Source organism: Mercenaria mercenaria, unplaced genomic scaffold, assembly GCF_021730395.1.
Source record: "Mercenaria mercenaria strain notata unplaced genomic scaffold, MADL_Memer_1 contig_857, whole genome shotgun sequence".
NCBI classification, from domain to species: domain Eukaryota; kingdom Metazoa; phylum Mollusca; class Bivalvia; order Venerida; family Veneridae; genus Mercenaria; species Mercenaria mercenaria.
The window spans coordinates 4,223-21,808 of record NW_026463766.1 but is presented as its reverse complement, the minus strand read 5'-3'; the positions used below and the strand labels follow the sequence as shown (position 1 = coordinate 21,808).

General features: G+C 35.9%; 2 long non-coding RNA genes across 2 annotated transcripts; both read left to right on the top strand.

Moving 5' to 3' along the window:
• Positions 1-1,823: 1,823 nt before the first annotated feature.
• LOC128554902 (uncharacterized) lies at positions 1,824-11,597 on the top strand. The gene is made up of 3 exons (XR_008369726.1): positions 1,824-1,964; positions 8,652-8,737; positions 9,899-11,597. It is a non-coding gene; the product is annotated as an uncharacterized LOC128554902 (long non-coding RNA).
• A 1,094-nt stretch (positions 11,598-12,691) lies between these two features.
• On the top strand, positions 12,692-14,181 carry LOC128554900 (uncharacterized). Its single transcript, XR_008369725.1, has 2 exons — positions 12,692-13,054; positions 13,636-14,181. It is a non-coding gene; the product is annotated as an uncharacterized LOC128554900 (long non-coding RNA).
• The last annotated feature ends 3,405 nt before the right edge of the window (positions 14,182-17,586 follow it).

Here is a 17,586-nt window from a genome sequence, read left to right as displayed (position 1 = left end):
GGCCAGCTGAATGTGCCCTCCTTTTTGCATGGAGCCATGAAGCTGACTGTGGCAGTTGAAACACTGGTAACATGTGTCACTTTCCGGGATACCAAGCATCTTGGTATGCAACTATGACATAATCGTTAACTCTGAAGTCACCTTCTGGAAGACTTACACAAACATCCTCATACGGTTGTTCCGGGTTTACTTCAACAGCAGTTTTTCGACGTTTCTTTTTCGGTTCAGCCTCCATCATTTCCAGTATTTCGGTCTGCACATTTTGTTCACTTCTTCGGTGCTGCTTTCGCAGTTCTTTACCGCGTTTCCTAGCACTTGCCATTAGCGATTCTTTATCCTTTTCTGGCATGCTATCAATCCATTTTATCATATCAGTTCTATTTCTTTTCAGGAGTTGAATAGATGAATGATGATGCATGGAAGCGTTAGGGCGTCTTTTTTGGTTCGAGTCAAGATCACCAAAATGGTGTTCGCATCCTAGATTTGTTACATGAGCATAGCCTGTTCTGGACAGATCTTTTTCTGATGGCTTGGTACTGAATTGACCTCCCTCAAGAAAGTCGCATAACTGTTTTTGAACAGTTTTCAATAGCCCGGTGGAAGACACAGCAAGCAACTTCAGAAGCAGACCTGAGGGTTTTTCTATGTCGATAACCTTAGTGAACATCCTTATGTTTGGTATATGTGTTTCTAGGTCACCTAGCCAATCGGTATCTTGTAGCAAGAGAGCTGGTTCGGTTTCACACTTTTTCAGTGCAGTGACCCATGAAAATTAGGAAATTTCCAGATTAATGAAGCCTGATTAGCTTATCAGCTGTGGTTGCTACTGTTACACTGGCGCCGACATTTTGAAAATTTGAGAAAACAAAAACATTCTCCAACGAATTCTTCAGCTCGGGGAATGAGAGAATAGATTCACCTTTGTGTCGGTTTTCAGATCGTATTTTAATTCCTTTCCGGTACTTTAGTTTCTTTGAACTTCTCTGTTACTCACTAAGCATACTGGTTGGGAACCATTTTCCGGACACATTTTCATATTTCGGCTCCATTATTCCCTAAAAAAATATTTGACATAAATGAAGCCCACACTGCACAAACTTCAGCTCCTTCCACATCCGGTGTTGTAATAAGCATCGCGTTGTGACGTAAAATATGGGTTCCATGGGGCCTCAAATGGGGTCACTAAAATAAGTTATTTTTCCCGTCAGGTAAACCAGTATCCGGACAAATATTTTGACGGTGTTTTGTTGTTAATTTGATATCAAAATAAGTAATTAAACTATTTCTACACCTTTCTTTATCATTAATCTCTTCAAAATTACACATGAAACATAACCCGACGTTCAATAGCAGCTACGAAAGCAAACCGAGGTTGACTATAAAAAACTCGAATTTCGTCTTATACTAATTCTTGATAATTCCAATAGATATAGAATAAAATTAGTGCAAAAATAGACAGCCCTGCATCTTACGTAACTTTTAGCGTGAAATTAAAAGAAGAACATGTTATCAGCAGACAACCATTATGTAATTTGGTTATTTCTTCCCCACTTGATACCTCGGCATGTGTGAACTACTGCGCATGCGCAACGCTATCTTCATGCCCCGTTAAGACAGAAAGTTGTTCTGTAAACGCATGTGAGTTATCATCAAAAACCCAAACATTATACAGCCTTATAAAATAGTGGTTTGTTGTAGACATGAAGAACAAATATCTAAATGATCTAGATGAAACAATTGCATGAATATCAACGAAATAAAGCGGATATTACACGTGTCCGGAAACTGGTCATGTCCGGAAAATGATTCCCAACCAGTACAGTATTGAATTTTTAAAATTAAGAAATCCGTGATTTTACTTGCAGGCATGACTGATAAATGGAATTATTTTACTTTTATATAGAATATGGACGGCACTCCAGTACAGCATGTGCATGGTTGGACCTGTTGACATTTTTAGAAACGTGAGTAACTAACTTTCCATTGTATAATAATAATGTAAACAAACACCCCACCCATAAAAAGCATAGAAATTCCTTATTGCTCAGCCTTAGAAATATAGGGAATCGGGTCGGCTTATAGAAAAAAATACAGATTTTAAACAGGCTGGTAACACCCGTACGAAAAAGTACGCCCATACTTTAGGCGGAAACTGCCCAGAAAAATAAGGCGGTTTCCATCTTATGTTGCTATTAAGCGTAATATCAGCCTTAGGGAGACCTTAGGGAGAATAGGGCTCGAAATATGCAAATTTTTTCCTGTTAGAAAGGCGGAAACCGCCTAAATTGGCGTAAAAATGTTTAAGCAGGAAAAAATTCCGTCTAAGGATATTTTCTGCTTAGGCGGGAAAAAAATACCCAGAAAAGCTTGACCGGAATAAAATCCGCCTTATGTAAAACATAAAAAAGTACCCTTAGTATTTATCTTGAGCATGAAGCTTTTCACATTTCACTAGATTCATTTTGCTTTGCCAAATACAATTTATTAATAAGACAGCTTCAATTTTACAAATATATCAGCTGTGGCTTAATAACAAAATTACTGAAGCAAATGCACAACAATACTGACTAAAGATCATGAACATTTCTTGAAAAAATTAAAAGTTATTAAACCTTCACTAAATTAGCATGGACATGTCATGAACTACTGATTATTACTGAAATTATCATTAATGTTTGGTGCCAGTGCTAACTATTGTGATAAAATATCTATAAATATGGCAATAATTATGATACTCAGATAACAATTAAATACTAACTTAGACTTGAAATCTTAATTATTTAAATTGTTTGCTATCTTGTAACTGCTATGCATTATACGTATGTACTTCTGAAATGTAAGTAATTAACAGATAGTGATTTGGTTAAAACAGAAAAGATGTTCATTAAATCCTCTGCACCTTAATTTACAGATGTAAATCAATTAAATTCTAACTCACCACAAATATATAATGTACTCCTTAGTCTAGTCTACTTAACTAACAACAACCCATGTATAAATGGCTTCAGAAAGTGCTTTCTCTCTAAACAGGAGTCACAACATCTGGATGTAATAAGCTCACTGGGCCCTTACTGTGATCCTGTTTCAAATTAATTGATATACAATTACCACCTTCCAAAATTCGCCTTAACTTAGTAAAGCCATTTTTTCTAAGTTCAAAATTTCCCCTTATTTCATCTGAAAATTCCGCCTAGTGAGAATGCACCTTTTTCTGAAAAGCATTAACCAGAATTTAAGAAAAATTCCGCCTTCCTGTTAAGCGTAATTTTTAGAATAATCCATGTCCGCCAATAGTCCGCCTTTGAATATTCCATTTTAGCAGGATTACGCCCTTAATACGCTTAAATTCAGAGCAGATTCCGCCTTATTTTTTCATACGGGCATTGCCCGATCGGGCTTTTCATAAAAACTAACATTTTTTGAAAAATAGTAAAGATATTTCGTTCAAACTTGGTTCATATGACACAAATTAAAATAAAAATAACTTGGTTGCCTTCAGTTTTGGTAGAATTATTTCCCCTTTTCAGATTTTATGACGCATAATTTTTGAATTCCAAAAAAATTATGTGTTAATGCATTACATTATGCTATTTGCTAGTGATGGGACATCGGTTGGAAAACTCCAACCGATTATCGGTTGGAATCGGTTAGCAAACCGATGCGATGTATCGGAAAAATAATCGGTTGAATGTTATTTATTTTCATACTTGTTTATTCAGATAGTCATGTCTTTAAAGTGACTGTTTTACTTAAAATTCATATGCTCTTTTGAAAAATAAAGAACTACCATTAATCAGATGTTTTAAAGCTGGTTCATGGTAAACAGAAACTTGTTTAGTAATGACTAATTAGTTGCAGACAGGGAAACAACAATAAATTGCAATCTGGTTTACATACATGTATCATAGACTCATAGCTGTCATTTGTGACAGTTGACTGGTATACCTGTACCTGTAACATATCTAGCATACAGCAAGGAAGTACAGATATTTCAGTCTTTCTCTGGCTGACAAAAATAGTGATTGTAGAAAATCATTAAATAAATTTTCAGTTATTTTTCGGGTAATATTAATATTTCGTACAATGGTTACCATAGCCTGACACTACTGAGTAGCACCTTGTTCCAACTACTTGTTGCTATGGCATATAACAATGTCATGAAGCTTGGTAAAAATGATCAGATAAAATCAGAGTTTAATCTGTTTCCATATGTACACTGGTCAGCAATACTGGGTTAACGGAATTTTGGCAGAAAAAAATCAAAACTCGATGACAACTGCAACTGCATAAAAACACCAAAGTTCTTTCCATTGAAATTACGAATAGACACGGAAATTTGAACAGCATTAGTGTCCAGTTTCAACAGATAAATTCCCTCGGGCATACCGTTGTAAAATACGAAATTTATCAAGTTTCGCTAATTTTTTTGGCCGCACTTTTATTGACGCTATGGACGCCGCCATGTTAACAGCTGATCCTAACTGTAAGATGTTAAATCCATTTTCATTGGATAACTGAAACGAAATACTAACGTTTGATTGTCGGCATACTTCTGTTTTATCCGTTATGCATGCAGGTAGTCCATATTTCGGTTCTAAGGTAAACATAGATTCTCACGCACCGTATTTCCCTTCGGAAACCTTCGTTCATACCCGTGTAGATTCGTACCCGCTATCGACTCTGAGAAAACATAATCGATTATCGGAATCGGTTGGACTTTTCTAGCCGTCAATCGATTATATCCGCTAATCGGCCCATCACTACTATTTGCGTTTGTTTCGTATATTCCACACTCATTTGACACCGAGCAAGTTGAGCTTATGATTCTGCCGATAAGCTGTGCTCAGCCTAAATATAGGGAATCGGATTGGCTAATAGAAAAAAATATAGATTTTAAACAGGCTGGTAACATTGCCCGATCTGGCTTTCGACATAAAAACTAACATTTTTTGAAAAATAGTAAAGATATTTCTTTCAAACTTGGTTCATATGACACAAATTAAAATAAAAATAACTTGGTTGCCTTCAGTTTTGGTAGAATTATTTCCCCTTTTCAGATTTTTATGACGCATAATTTTTGAAGTCCAAAAAAATATGTGTTAATGCATTACATTAATCATTTCATTATGCTATTGGCGTTTGTTTCGTATATACCACACTCATTTGACAAACCGTGCAAATTGTCAACAGTCGGGATAGCGTTGATAAGCGCAACTTGGCGCAGACATGCAGTTCAGCTCGATCTTTCTTTGGAATATGTAATACTGTTTACATGTCGTACTGATACAACCACATTTTAAAATAAATCCGTATTGATATGGCCACATTTTAAGATTAAGTCATATCTGATCCCTAACAAATTCGTAATTACAAAAATACAGCCCTTATCTGGAGCTCTGAAGCATGCTCGATTAGTTGGTCAGAATTATGAAGGAATTGAATTCAAACTGTTCCATAAACGCAAGAGTTTAAGAGTTAGTCAGAACCATATCATGCAGAAGTTTGTAATTACTTTCACAAATCACAGGGCTCAAATTTTGGACTCGCTAAATGCAAGTCAGTTTCATGGAATGCGAGTTGAGATAAAAATTTCACACAATTTATTTTGCAAATACAAATAGTAGTCAAAATTGTTGCGGTTTTGGTTAATGTTTGTAGATTCGCTTTCATTTGAGGATAACAGAAAACACAACATCTTTTTTGGTTAGCCATTTTTTGTTGAATGGATTACTGATTATATTAAAAGAAATGTAGAGGTCTATCTTATAATTAAATCTAGAACGCAGGCTATCTTACTAATTCTTACATGTATACTGTTGAATCGGTATTTATAATATTAAGTACGAAAATTTGCCTTGCCGTAGTTTCAGCCAGTAGTTAAGTTACACCATCAATGATGCGTTCCGAATTACTTTGAGGGTCATTTGAGTTATAACGCAACAAAATTGTATGCCAAGGAAAACCCTGCAAACAATATTGATGTTCTAGCATGATTTTTTAGGATATTCTAACATTTTAATTGAAAGTCTAAATTTGCAAGTAGATGTCAGATTTAGCAACAAGAAAAAAAAGCTACGTGATAAAATTTGCAGTACGTTGGTCAAAAAAGTTAAATTTGAGCTCTGCAAATGCAAACTGAAGCCGCTCACATTACTTGTTGTTCCGATGCATTCAATTCCTGTTCTTCTAGGAATCCCCAGTCGATCATGTCCCAAACAATATGATGAAGTATTTTGAGGGTATGAGCTAGACCAGTTGTTTTATGGTTCAAAATTCAGCTTTAAGTTCAGGCATGTGAAATAATAATTTGGTGTCAGGCTTGGAAAATTTTCTATCTGGTTGCCAGAATGGGTTAGTTGAAATCTGAATTTTGTACACTGCACACATACTCAAATATGTTTAAAGTTATATTTATACATTTATGAATCATGACCGTCACATACCAATAAACAATTGTAGCATTTTGTCGGCTCCTGTGTTCATACTTAACTGAGGAAGGCAGAACAGATTCTTCTAGCTGCTTTACAAGTCTGTTTTTGCCTTTTAATGATATCGAGCAAAGTGAAGGTCATAGACCACCAAGTCAAAGAGGTACCTGGAATTCACTGGGTTAAAGTAATGTTTTGCAGTTCTGGCTGGTCAGTCGTGTAAACAAACCTATACTCATACAGTGACTTTTCTTTTTCAAAACTGAAATTTTTAACTGCATTTACTTTGTTTCATTGTACATTTTGACAAAATTTGCTACTGTTTTATTATGTCTCCCCCAGGAGACATATTGTTTTTGCCCTGTCCGTCCGTCTCTCCGTCCGTCCGTCCGTCCGTCCGTACGTCACACTTCATTTCCGAGCAATAACTGGAGAACCATTTGACCTAGAACCTTCAAACTTCATAGGATTGTAGGGCTGCTGGAGTAGACGACTCCTATTGTTTTTGGGATCACTCCATCAAAGGTCAAGGTCACAGGGGCCTGAACATTGAAAACCATTTCCGATCAATAACTAGAGAATCACTTGACCCAGAATGTTGAAACTTCAAGGATGATTGGTCATGAAGAGTAGATGACCCCTATTGATTTTGGGGTCACTCCATCAAAGGTCAAGGTCACAGGGGCCTGAACATTGAAAACCATTTCCGATCAATAACTAGAGAACCACTTGACCCAGAATGTTGAAACTTCAAAGGATGATTGGTCATGAAGAGTAGACGACCCCTATTGATTTTGGGGTCACTCTGTCAAAGGTCAAAGTCACAGGGGCCTGAACATTGAAAACCATTTCAAATCAATAACTGGAGAACCACCTGACCCAGAATGTTGAAACTTCATAGGATGATTGGTCATAAAGAGTAGACGACCCCTATTGTTTTTGGGGTCACTCCGTCAAAGGTCAAGGTCACAGGGGCCTGAACATTGAAAACCATTTTTGATCAATAACTAGAGAACCACTTGACCCAGAATGTTGAAACTTCATAGGATGATTGTACATGCAAAGTAAATGACCCCTATTGATTTTGGAGTCAGACTAATAAAGGTCAAGGTCACAGGGGCCTGAACATTGAAAACCATTTCCGGTCAGTAACTTGAGAACCACTTGACCCAGAATGTTGAAACTTAACAGGATGATTGATCATAAAGAGTAGATGACCTCTAATGATTTTGGGGTCACTCTGTGAAAGGTCAAGGTCACAGGGGCCCGAACATTAAAAACCATTTCCGGTCAGTAACTTAAGAACCACTTGACCCAGAATGATGAAACTTCGTAGGATTATTGGTCATGCAGAGTAGATGAACCCTAACGATTTTAGGGTCACTCTGTTAAAGGTCAAAGCCACAGGGGCCTGAACATGGAAAACCATTTCCAATCAATAACTTGAGAACCTCTCGACCCAGAATGTTGAAACTTCATAGGATGATTGTTCATGCAGAGTAAATGACCCTTATTGTTTTTGGGTCACTCCGTTAAAGGTCAAGGTCACAGGGGCCTGAACATTGATAACCAGTTCCGATCAATAACTTGAGAACCACTTGACCCTGAATGTTGAAACTTCATAGGATGATTGAACATGCAGAGTAGATGGCCCCTATTGATTTTGGAGTCAGACTAATAAAGGTCAAGGTCACAGTGGCCTGTTCATGTAAAATCATTTTTTGGAAATAACTTGAGAACCACTTGACCTACAATGTTGAAACTTAAAAGGATGATTGGACATGCAGAGTAGATGACCCCTATTTATTTTGAGGTCACTTGATCAAAGGTCAAGGTCACAGGAGCCTGAACAGTGACTTGAGAACCACTAGGCCACTAGTGTTGAAATTTAGCCGGATGACTGGACATGCCAAGTAGATGATCCCTATTGCAGCCAACCATCAGTGTCTCTTTGACTTTCGCTCCTGACCCCTATTGACTTCGTGCCTATAGGACTTTGCATTGGGGGAGACATGCGCTTTTTTACAAAAGCATTTTCTAGTTTTCATTAAAAAAGTTTTATTTCACAAATTCTCCCGCCATGCCAATAATATAATTGGGGTCATTTTACTGGCATGAAAATTGAAAAACTGCAAAAAAGATGTTAGCCCTTAGACCTTTGAAATTTCAAAACTGCTGGTTGTCCATGTTTTCTTAATTTGCTCACTTTTTCACTATTTTCAGGCATCTTGGTCTATTATACAGAGTATTGTTGTACTGCTCGAAAGTGCTTGTTGACAGACTGAAACCACTTGCTTGCAGCTCATAAGGTATTTCTATCTTTCTGTTTCTTTATTATATAGTTGCAGCTGTGGGCAGCAGTTTCAATCATTCAAAAAGCATGATAATTACTGTATACAAATTAGTATTTGTGTGGACAGATTTTTGCAATTGAGTCAGTGCACAGAATCAAATACCAAGGAACATTAGGCGTAAAGAAAATTGTCTGTTTCCTGTATCCTGACCTACCATAAATTTTTGGCCAGACCCTAAATGTTTTTATGGCCTTTGAGAACTTTTTTTTTCAACTAAGTTGCAAAACTGCACTTTTTATGCTTTAAACAAGGACAGTGATGTTATAAATCAACTTACTAATGCTCTAGAGGCATAACACCCCTATTTGTATTTATTTTTTGACACAAAAATAATTTCCAAAAAGTCTCCCTAAAAATAATTTTAAAAAATCCAAAGAAAAAGTTTTTCCGACATACCTACCTAATTTTTTTTAGCATGTTACCGGAAACAAAGAAATTTTTTAGGCCTTAGTAAAGACTCCCATTTCATTTTCTTGATGAAAAAACATTTCTGGACAAAACCATAAAAATTAATACATGTATGCAAATTTAAACAATTACATGTATTAGCTCGATCACATGTCACAGGGTGACAACATGAGTTGATGTTCGTCATGTGTCAACAATTTGTAAAAAATCTTCTTCAGAACCCTTGGGCAGATTTACACCAAACTTCACAGAATGATCATGGGGTAGTCCTCTTTCAAAATTACCCAAAGAATTTAATTCCATATAGAACTCAACGAAAAGAAAAACTTTGAAAATGATTTCTTGTCAGAAATTGTTAGCCGGCAGGGCTTTTCATCCTTATATGACAGAGGCCTATATTCGGCCACTTCCCAATCCAAAAATATTGCATTTTTTTCCCAGCATCCCAAAATGCAAGGTAACATTTCCCAAAAATCACATCAACAAATGGTTTAATTTTGTTTACAGCTTAGTATTACTGGAGGAAGCGGTTCTCAGATATTGATTTTTTAGTGAGCTTTTGTGATCGCGCTGCGTCCGTCGTCCGTGCGTGCGTCCGTAAACTTTTGCTTGTGACCACTCTAGTGGTCACATTTTTCATGGGATCTTTATGAAAGTTGGTTGGGGTCTCTTTTTATCAATTTACAATGTTTGATTTGTGTTTTACAGGTTTACTTCTTGAGAGCAGGCAGCTACAAAATGGAAGGTCAACAAATCCAGTATACTTGAAAAGCAAGAAAGAAACACCAGAAAATATGAAAAGACAGAAATACAAGGGAACTTGAATAAAAAAAAAACTTTTAAGGATAGGAATTCAGGATTTACTTGGAAACTAAATTTATTTTGAGAGCAGTAGTGATTGACTAAGCTCTGTTACTTTAAGAGATAATGTATTATCACATTGGTTTTGTTATTGTCGAGCCCGATTGCGGAAGCGAAGACATAGTTGTCTAAATGTCTGTTCGGTGTATGTGCGTGCGTGCGTCTGTCCGGATTTGTTTGTCCAGACCATAACTTGGACATGCATGGAGCAATCTTGTTTATATTTTGTATGAATGTTAACCTCAGTGAGACGGAGTGTCATGCACAAACCCCAGGTTCCTATCTCAAAGGCCAAGGTCACACTTACAGGTCAAAGGTCAAATTCAAAAATGACTTTGTCTGGAGCATTTCTTCTTCATGCATGGAAGGATTTTGATGTAACTTGGCACAATTGTTCACCATCATGAGATGGAGTGTGATGCGCAAGAACCAGGTCCCTAGGTCTAAGGTCAAGGTCACACTTAGAGGTCAAAGGATACAAGAATGACAACTTTGTCCGGAGTATTTCTTCTTCATGCATGGAGGGATTTTGATGTAACTTGGCACAAATGTTCACCACCATGAGACGGAGTGTCATGGGGAAGAACCAGTTCCCTAGGTCTAAGATCAAGGCCACACTTAGAGGTCAAAAGTCAGATACAAGAATGACTTTGTCTGGAGCATTTCTTTTTGATGCATAGAGGGATTTTGATGTAACTTGGCACAATTGTTCTCATCATGCGACGGAGGGTCATGCATAAGATCTAGAATTACTTCCCTTTGTTGTTACTATAAATAGCTTACATTTGTAACTGTTTTATTACTGGTCATAGGGAAAAATCAAGACCACTTTTCTGTAGTACAACATGCATGTTACATCCAATTTTCAGGTGTATTTTGACCTATCTCTGGTGGTGCGGATTTTTGTGTGGACTTAGAATTTTTATATATTTTTTTTTTTTTTTTTTTTTTTTTTAAATTTTTTTTTAAATTTACGTTCCTTTGTTGTTACTGTAAATAATCTATATTGTAACTTTTTGCAATCTCTTTTATTTGGCATAAATGTTTGCCTCAGTGAGACAAGGAGTGTCATGTACGACTCCCAGTCCTTTTGACAGCTGGCGGGCTCGACATATTGCCCATGGGCATCTAGTTCTCATAAAACATACTAAAGTTTCATTAATCTTATTTTAGATAATTGTTTTCTGGTTTATTTTGTAAAGAATGTCTACTACATTGTAATTAACATAGTTACAGTAAAGTAATATTTTTCATGAGATTTTAAAGAGACTGTTCTGTTATACCCCCATGTAGTAAGCTTGTCTGTCTTTCAGTCAGTAGGTTTTCATGGCTTCCAGATGATAACTCATGAAAAGCTTGACCGATTTAAATATTTTTTGGTACATAGGTACAGGTCAAGACGACTTTGGGGTCAGTAGGTCAAAGGTCAAGATAACTTGCAAACGCTTTGGCCTGGGATCATAGCTTTTGTAACACAGGTGTAACATGATAAAATACAGGTTGTTTGAATTTGAGGTCAATAGATCAAAGGTCAAGGTCACAGTGACCTTGAACAGTTGAACGTTTCTGAATGATACTTGAGACCTTGAGCCTAGGATGATAAAGTTTGGTACACAGGTGTCACATCATGAAATACAGGTCAAGTTTTACTTTGAGGTCAGTAGGTCAAGGTCACAATAAGGCAAAACAGTGAAATGTTTTTCAGATTATAACTTGAGAATGCTTGAGCTAGGATCATGAAAATTGTTAGGGAGGTTGATTATGACCAGCAGGTGACCCCTAATGATGTTGAGGTCTGTAGGTCACAGGTCAAGGTCACACTGATCCGGTTCTTTAAAATAATGCACGGAGGGCACTGGGGTCTTCCTCCACCATTAAAACTGGAAAGTCGCCATATGACCTATCTTGTGTCGGTGTGATGTTAAATTCAACAAAATAACGGTTCTTTTAAAACAGTTTTTGGACAATAACTTCAGGATGCTTGGGATGAGAAACACAAAATTTAGTACAAGGTTGGTCTTGACCAGCAGATTACCTGTATTGATTTAGAGTTCCAAAGGTCAGGATGACGGGGAACATTTAAACCTTTTCCATACAACAAGGTGAGCTTTTGTGATCGCCCTGTGTCCGTTCAGTTCGTCGTCAACAATTTGACTGTTAACACTCTAGAGGTCACAATTTTGACCTAATCTTTATGAAACTTGGTCAGAATGTTAACCTTAATAAAATATTGGACACATTTGATATTGGGTCATCTGGGATCAAAAACTAGGTCACAAAGTCAAATAAAAGGAAAAGCTGGTTAACACTGTAGAGGTCACAATTAAGACTATATCTTCATGAAACTTGGTCAGAATGTTTATCTTGATGATCTCAAGGTCCAGTCTGAATCTGGGTTATGTAGAGTCAAAAACTAGGTCACTAGGTCAAATCAAAGAAAAAACTAGTTTACACTCTAGACGCCACATTTATGACCATATCTTAATGAAACTTGGTCAAAATGTTAATCTTAGTGATCCATAGATCAGATTAAAATCTGGCTTAAGTGGGGTCAAAAACTAGGTCACCAGGTTAAATCAGGGAAAAGCTTGTTAACACTCTAGAGGTCACAATTTTGGCCCAATCTTAATGAAACTTGGTCAGAATGTTACTCTCAATAAAATATTGGATGAGTTTGAAATTGGGTCTTCTAGGGTCAAAAACTATCTCACTAGGCCAAATCAAAGGAAAAGCTTGCTAACACTGTAGTGGCCACATTTATGACCATATCTTAATGAAACTTGGTCAGAATTTTAATCTTGATGATCTATAGGCCAAGTTAAATCTGGGTCAGGTGGGATTAAAAACTAGGTCACCAGGTCAAATCAAAGGAAAAGCTTGTTAACACTCTAGAGGCCACATTTATGACTGCATCTTCATGAAACTTAAACAGAATGTTAATCTTGATGATCTTTAAGTCAAGTTTGAATCTGGGTCATGTGGGGTCAAAAACTAGGTCATCAAGTCAAATCAAAGGAAAAGTTAGTTAACTCTTTAGAGGCTACATTTATGATCATATCTTAATGTAACTTGGTCAGAATGTTATCTTGATGATCTCAAGGTCCAGTCTGAATCTGGGTTATGTAGGGTCAAAAACTAGGTCACTAGGTCAAATCAAAGAAAAAACTAGTTTACACTCTAGACGCCACATTTATGACCATATCTTAATGAAACTTGGTCAAAATGTTAATCTTAGTGATCCATAGATCAGATTAAAATCTGGCTTAAGTGGGGTCAAAAACTAGGTCACCAGGTTAGATCAAGGGAAAAGCTTGTTAACACTCTAGAGGTCACAATTTTGGCCCAATCTTAATGAAACTTGGTCAGAATGTTACTCTCAATAAAATATTGGATGAGTTTGAAATTGGGTCATCTAGGGTCAAAAACTATGTCACTAGGCCAAATCAAAGGAAAAGCTTGTTAACACTGTAGTGGCCACATTTATGACCATATCTTAATGAAACTTGGTCAGAATTTTAATCTTGATGATCTATAGGCCAAGTTAAATCTGGGTCAGGTGGGAAATTTAAAAAATAGGTCACCAGGTCAAATCAAAGGAAAAGCTTGTTAACACTCTAGAGGCCACATTTATGACTGCATCTTCATGAAACTTAAACAGAATGTTAATCTTGATGATCTTTAAGTCAAGTTTGAATCTGGGTCATGTGGGGTCAAAAACTAGGTCATCAAGTCAAATCAAAGGAAAAGTTAGTTAACTCTTTAGAGGCTACATTTATGATCATATCTTAATGTAACTTGGTCAGAATGTTATCTTGATGATCTTTAGGTCAATATGTCAGGTGAGCGATACAGGGCCATCATGGCCCTCTTGTTTATTTGTTCTTGTTGTAAGAGAAATTGTACATTTTAGAATACAGATTACAGCAAGTCACATTTTCTTTATTTTGACAATACTTATTTCAAAGCCTGACAAAAGTATCCAGTACTGTTATTAAAAGTTGTTATTCACAGTTCAGCTCTATTTCTTGTATGGATAAAACAAATTATGTGATCTGTGATCATTATAAATGTGTATACAGATAAACCTTAAACATGTGAACATTTTATTCAATAAATAAAGTGTAATGCAAGTCTTTGTAATGTGTATATAAAAGCAAAATTAGAATTTGTTTTACGAGTAATTTCAGAATTACACTTAACACAAATAGAAAAAAATCAAGCCTGCACAAGAAGGCTAATATGTCTCCCTAGACTGAGCTCTTAACCTGCGGTGGTGCAAATAGATTGTTGATATGTGTCTGTCTGTTAAGTCTTGTTAACAGTGAGTTGCAATCTAGTAACTTTTCAGTTTGTATGATTTTTAGCTCACCTGAGCACAGTGTGAGCTGATGTGATCACCTTAAGTCTGTCATTGTGCTTCTCAACAATTTGCCTGTCATTGTGCTTCTCAACAATTTGCCTGTTAACACCCTAGTAGACAGTTTTTTTTAAATGTTAAAGGGATGAGTTGAAGTCTGATCGATTCCCGATTGAGGCAGTGCCTTATTTCATATTATTCTTATGAGAATACAGAAATACTAATATACGAAACTGCATGCTTTGGCTTAGTCTAGTTAACCTGTCTCTACACTTTGTAATACTGTAGTACGCAAAGAACTAAAATAACGGTGGCAAAGGAGTTATAACAATTCAGACCCGACACTGCCGTTTAGGATAGTATTTGTACTAGGAATTAGTTGCCAGTAGAAACCAAATCTCCATCTTCTCTGTTACGTTTTAACTAACAATATAAAAAAGATAAATGGATTTGTTTTTAACTACATTTCATATCTTTAGTTATATTGTCCGTAAGTATTGATCTGGCACTCATTAATCTTCGCCAATATTTTCGGGCGTTTTCGTTAATTCACGCAATATTAGTAGCCTGAAGGTATCTACATTACTAAAGTAACATGTAAAGTTAATCGATGACACGGTGACGTAGAGGTAAGGTGTCTGACTTCTACACACGTTAACACAGAAATCACTTAATTAGCCTGGCTCCCTGACTGCATGGTTATCTTTTATATTAATACTGGAAACATTTTATAAAAACTTTTAAACCTCTAAAATAGCAAAGTACATTATTTTTTTGTGTCATATTTCATGAATTTTAATTGTTTTCTCTTGTAGTATTTATTTTCTGGAACGCTGGTCACAGATAATTTGTCTTTTTATCTAAGATAAATTTAAAACAATTTTATTCCACTTTTTTACAACGGGTAAATATTTTTATTTATATGATTACTCTTAATAAATGAACCATAAATATCACGATACCTTTGATCAAATGAGTAGTATGTCTGCATAAAAAAATTGGGGAAAGAAAGATATGGTCAGACGTACGACTCGAACCTACAATCCTGATATTGGCAGGTGCACGCTTTGTCCGCACAGCTACCTGCACATGCGAAAGTGTATCAATTAAGAACGATATATGTAACATTTAATCATATCGCTATTTATGTTCGAACACCAAAAATTAATTTACGGAAATATTCATGAGTGTCAGGTCAATACTTACGGACAATAATTACTTTGATTTCTAGTAAATATTTGTTACTATGATTATAATACTGTTCATTACAGTTTAAGACAATTACCTTAGCTAAATGGGTTACCCTCTTTAAATAATTTACTTACTTACTTACTTACTTACTTAACTTTCTTTCTTCTTTTCTGTCTGTCTTCCTTCCTTCCTTCTTTCCTTCCCTCCTTACTTTCTTCCTTCCTTACTTACTTACTTACTTTCTTTCTTTCCTTCTTTCTTTCTTTCTTTCTTTTTTTCTTTCTTTACTTACTTACTTATCAAATTTACTTACTTACTTACTTACTTAACTTTATTTCTTTGTTTCTTTCTTACGTACTTACTTACTTATGTTCCTAGCTCAGTTGTTAGAACGTTGTACTTAAAATCGATCTGAGACTGCTATTTTTGTTAAAACTACTTTTTTCTTGTTGTTTTTTTTTCAGCTCTAAGACGTTGATTTATATAACCTATTTTGAGGTCTCTTAATACAAATTAGACTGTATGTCTGCATGCGCGGATCCAGCCAATTTTACCAGAGGGGTCTGACCGACCACTAAGTACGACGAAAACATGACTGTGTGCCTATACACATTTTTTGCTGTGTGTGTTTTTGTAGATGCTAGCCGTTTACAAGTACAGGGTTGCCCAAATTGTTTTAAGAGCAGGCTGAAGTAGATCCGGGGCATGCCCCCTGGAAAATTTAGAAATTCAGCGCTTCATTTCCTGCATTATGGGGCATTTTAGGAGCATTTAAGAACACCTTTTCCACTGCAATTTTATATACAATATACCCCTTATTTTCATGTTTTTATGAGCTCACCTGTTAAATTTCGGAAAAATAGTAAAATTTAGTTCTACCATTACCTATTATCTTTTCTTAAAGGTAAAAATCTTTGTTTTTTAGATAATAAACATACATATGAATTATGTCGAGGTCGTATGTAGCAGCAGCAACATACACTTTGAATGCGGACCTAATGTTGCCTTTTTGAAAAAAAAAAACATTTTCTTTCCTTCTTCTCTCCTTTTCTTCTTTCTTTTTTTTCTTTCTTTCTTTCTTACTTTTATTTTTGGATTTTTCAGTGGGGGTGGGGGGGGGGGGGTCCGGACCCCCGGACCCTCCTCCTCCCCCTCTGGATCCGCACATGATTCTGTTGGTTTATTTACACAATTACTAAGCATGAAATATCCGGTAATGGTAGAATTCAAATATGCTTGAAAGATCTGATTTGTAGGTATAGACAATGGACTTTTTAAAATTCAAATGAGTTTTATATAGCCTATATTTCTTTATATAATATCACAACATCAGTTTTAAAGTGCCGTGTAGCGGCCGCAAAACGTCTCCCCGAAATTGATATTATATTCTCATCTTTTGGGATCATCAGGTCCATTAAAAGTACTATTATAGTAGTATTCCGCTTCAGCCGGTACTAGGGGGCTTCACGTTTCTCTTTTATCATGAGCAGACTCTGTCAAATATAATACAGTCTGCTAATATCGGTAATTAGTCACCTAGTATGTGGTTTGATTGCGTTCCAGGCTTCCAAGGGCTTTTTATAGATTTTTTTAAGTATCAAAACAACAGTGGTAAAGTGCCGCTTGGGGGCGGTTATAAGTTTCGTCTTACTTGAAATCGGTGTTATATATCCTGGGATCATAGTGTCCATTAAAATTTCTTTCTAATAGTGTTCGTATTAACAGGTTTATGAACGTTTTATGAAACTGCATCTTTTTTATTATTTTCAGAAAGTATACAAATCTCTAAACAAATAACATAAAAAGCCGATCATAGAGCTTATGACTACTAAAAGATATAGTTCACTTAAGAATATTAGATAATTGATTTCCAAAAATGTTTCCAACACATGCATTTTACATTAAATTATATTGTATCTTGTGAAATTGTGAAAATAAGTTATGAATTGAATTACAAGTGCCAAGCATAACTGTGTCGTTATTGAAT